Below are 4,477 nucleotides of genomic sequence, written 5' to 3' on the forward strand. Positions count from 1 at the left end.
CCACTACTACTACTACTACTACAACTAATACTACTAGTTTCTCTCCACCAGGGACTGACAGAGCTAAGAATGTGAATGATAAGTGTGTGTGTGTGTGTGTGTGTGTGTGTGTGTGTGTGTGTGTGTGTGTGTGTGTGTGTGTGTGTGTGTGTGTGTGTGTGTGTGTGTGGGAGGCCTCGTCTAGTCTACCCCATACATGACTGCAAGCCTCGTATATAGAAACACAAAATGAAACCTTTTTCTACCCAAGATTCAATATTAACACACACACACACACACACACACAGGGCCTTGAGAGAGAGAGAGAGAGAGAGAGAGAGAGAGAGAGAGAGAGAGAGAGAGAGAGAGAGAGAGAGAGAGAGAGAGAGAGAGAGAGAGAGAGACGACAGGATCCAGGTAACAAGGAACAATAGCTAACACACTCACACACACACATACACAAAGGGCCTTGAGAGAGAGAGAGAGAGAGAGAGAGAGAGAGAGAGAGAGAGAGAGAGAGAGAGAGAGAGAGAGAGAGAGAGAGAGAGAGAGAGAGAGAGAGAGAGAGAGAAAGGACTCAGACGGCAAGGAACAATTTAAAACAAGATATGAATTACCCACTGAAGGAAAGGAATCGCTGGGTGGATCAGAACCAGGTGGAAGAAAGGCTGGAAGTGGCAAGAATGTGGAGGCCTAGGTGGACTTACAAGAGACGAGGGTTGACAGGATATAACGTACTTGAATCTGAGACACAGTGGAGGTGGTGGTGATGGTGGAGAGGTGGAGAGGTGGAGGGAAAGTGAAGCTAAAGGAGACCAAGACAGAGAAACAAACAAACAAACACACAATAGCAACAGGTACTGTATCCTAATTAGCCAAGGTAGTTATGGGTGGAATAAATGAGTGGGTGAGTGACAGGAATGGGAGACAGTGGATGGGGTAGGCAGGTGGCATGCTAAGTGGATGGGAGACAGGAGAGAAAGGTACATTGGTGAAGGGAGACAGGAATGGTGATGGTGGTGATGGTGGTGGTGGTGGTGATGGTGATAGTCGACAAGATTAGTGCATATAAGTGATGGGGAGATAGACACAGGTAATGGTAATGTTGATAGTAATAGTAAAATAGTTTAATGGCACTAAGCACAAAAAATCCAAGCCACATGATGTTAGGAACCCAATAAAGGACACTGTAAGAAGAGGAAGGGGAAGAAGAAGAGGAAGAGGTGATAGGAAGATGCAAGGAACACAGCGATGACAAGTTTCCGAACATTTATCCTTCAATTTGCAATGATTCTCTTCACGTCTTTGGGGTCGGCACCTCACTGGGGCTCTTTCTCTTCTTCTTCTTCTTCTTTATTGTTTTTTTTGTTTCCTCTGGCCAGTGACACTCATAAATAAATAAATAAATAAATAAATAAATAAATAAATAAATAGAAAGTCTATGAGTGACGGCCACACTAATCAAAAGATCTAACCTAACCTAACTAATTGAACCACACTTATAGAACAAAAGATTTCAAACAGTTTATTTAAGAGGCAGCTAATTTAACTAACTTAACTGAACCAAACCTACCCACACATACAGAACAAGATTTCAGTTTATTGAAGACAGCTGACTTAACCTAACCAAACCATACCTAACTAATCTAACCACATTTATAGAACAAAAGATTTCAAACAGTTTATTTACGGGGTAGCTAACTTAACCTAACCTAACCTAACCATACCTAACCTAACTAATCGAACCACACTCATAGAACAAAAGATTTCAAACAGTTTATTTAAGGGATAGCTAACTTAACCTAACCTAACCTAACTAATCGAACCACACTTATAGAACAAAAAGATTTCAAACAGTTTATTTAAGGGATAGCTAACTTAACCTAACTAACCTAACCTAACCGAACCGAACCAAACTGACCCACACATAGAGAACAAAAGATTTCAGTTTACAAAAGACAGCTAACCTAACCTAACCAAACCATACCTAACCTAACCGCACATATAGAACAAAAGATTTCAAACAATTTACTGAAAAGATGGCCAACCTAACCTAACCTAAGTGAACCTAACTTAACCTAACCATAAAGAACAAGATTTCAAAAAGTTTATTGAAGAGACGGCTAACCTAACCTTACTTAACCTAACCTAACCTAACCTAACCGAACCAAACTGAACCACAAAGAACAAAATTTCAAAAAGTTTATTTAAGAGGCAGCTAACCTAACCTTACTTAACCTAACCTAACCTAACCTAACCGAACCGAACTGAACCACAAAGAACAAGATTTCAAAAAGTTTATTTAAGAGGCAGCTAACCTAACCTTACTTAACCTAACCTAACCTAACCGAACCGAACTGAACCACAAAGAACAAGATTTCAAAAAGTTTATTTAAGAGGCAGCTAACCTAACCTTACTTAACCTAACCTAACCTAACCTAACCGAACCGAACCGAACCGAACCACAAAGAACAAGATTTCAAAAAGTTCATTAAAGAGACGGCTAACCTAACCTTACTTAACCTAACCGAACCTAACCTAACCTAACTGAACCGAACTGAACCACAAAGAACAAGATTTCAAAAAGTTTATTTAAGAAGCAGCTAACCTAACCTTACTTAACCTAACCGAACCTAACCGAACCTGACTTAACCGAACCGAACCGAACCGAACCACAAAGAACAAGATTTCAAAAAGTTTATTTAAGAGGCAGCTAACCTAACCTTACTTAACCTAACCGAACCTAACCTAACCTGACTTAACCTAACCTAACCGAACCGAACCACAAAGAACAAGAATTTCAAAAAGTTTATTTAAGAAGCAGCTAACCTAACCTTACTTAACCTAACCGAACCTAACTTAACCTAACCGAACTGAACCTAACTGAACCGAACCTAACTTAACCTAACCGAACCTAACTTAACCTAACCTAACCGAACCTAACCTAACTTAACCTAACCGAACCGAACTTAACCTAACCACAAAGAACAAAATATTTCAACCAATTTATTGAAGAGACATTGATTAGGATTTCTCAGCACAAAGCTCATTAAAAGGCTGGGTAATGGAGGTAACGGGCAGCAAGAAAGTGCTAACCTGGTACACTACTGGGCCGCACCAGTGACCCGAGAGGTGACCTGGCTGGCTGCACGTTTGGTTAATTTTGCATTGGGGTCACGGGCTGTTTAGAGATGGACAAAGAAGAAGAAGAAGAAGACGAAGAAGAGGTAGGGAAGCTGCAACTGAGAGAAACTGGAGGACAACAACAACAACAACAACAACAACAACAACAACAACAACAACAACAACAACTACTACTACTACTACTACTACTACTACTACAACCTAAGCTTTCACTAATATGCAATACCAATCTTCTTTATAATTAATAGAAGAGAAGTATATGGTGATAGTGATGGTGATGGTGGTGAAGGTGGTGTATGCTCCTTCCTGGCTCTGGGCACCCACCACACCAGCATCACCATCACCACCACCATCACCACCACCATCACCATCACCACCACAGCTACCATCACCAAGACAGTGTGATGGGTTTAGTAAATGAGCCACGAGAGAGAGAGAGAGAGAGAGAGAGAGAGAGAGAGAGAGAGAGAGAGAGAGAGAGAGAGAGAGAGAGAGAGAGAGAGAGAGTTAATAATGACAAAAATCTCACAAAAACAGACACCACGAGGTTTCCCACAAATTAATCAGTAAGGCAGAGACATCAAATTAAATATACCGGTTTAAATATTAAATGCTGTGATAATTACAGCTAGATTAGGCGGGGATAACATTAACTAAAGCCAAGATACATTAAAATTGCCCGCTATTCCTTTATTTCCCCACCAATTCCTCAAATATAGTTGCCAAAGACGACTAAATAAACGTGTAATCAAATTCTAGATACAAAAAAAAATAGTTTCTCTCACCCTAGTCAGAAATTATTAGGGTGACGTCTCTTGTAACACCCTAGCCTCACCCTGGTCTTATGTTGCCCTTCCCTGCGTCATCTGTACTCACCTGGGGATGTGTGTGCCGCTCCAAGGTTAATTACATCCACAGGGGGCGAGGTAAACACTAAATTTTGTCACTATTAACGGAGACGTCTCTCCCCACCGTCCACTGACCTCCGCGGCACTGCTGGTGACAATTGGCAACTCCCCGTTATATATGATGCAGGGTGTGCTGGACCGAGCGGATTCTGCTAAGTGTGGTGTTTTATGTCTGTTTGAGGTTGTATTTATTGTTTACTTGTTGTTTTGTGTTAGTTATTGGATTTATCTTTTGATTTTGCGTGTTTTTTTTATCTTATTTGTTGCTATTTTGATATGCTTTACACATAAATTTCATGAGTTTTGTTTTACTAGTTCATATTACGTTCTCTTTATTTTTCATTGTCTTCCGTATGTCTTATTTATTTTTTTGCGTTTTTTTTTTATTATTCACTTTATGTTTTTCTCTCTATTTGTTGTCATTCGAAAAGCAAAGCTGAACCTAG

General features: G+C 40.3%; 1 protein-coding gene across 6 annotated transcripts in view; it reads right to left on the reverse strand.

Moving 5' to 3' along the window:
- Positions 1 to 4,123, reverse strand: part of LOC135094006 (F-actin-monooxygenase MICAL3-like) — a 68,997-nt gene extending 64,874 nt beyond the window's left edge. For all 6 annotated transcript variants that reach the window (XM_063993706.1, XM_063993703.1, XM_063993705.1 and 3 more), the window contains exon 1: positions 4,000 to 4,123. The gene's annotated coding sequence lies outside the window, so the exon portion shown is untranslated. The remainder of the gene's footprint in view (positions 1 to 3,999) is intronic.
- Between the last annotated feature and the right edge of the window lie 354 nt (positions 4,124 to 4,477).

This window comes from Scylla paramamosain, chromosome 44 (genome assembly GCF_035594125.1).
Source record: "Scylla paramamosain isolate STU-SP2022 chromosome 44, ASM3559412v1, whole genome shotgun sequence".
NCBI lineage: Eukaryota > Metazoa > Arthropoda > Malacostraca > Decapoda > Portunidae > Scylla > Scylla paramamosain.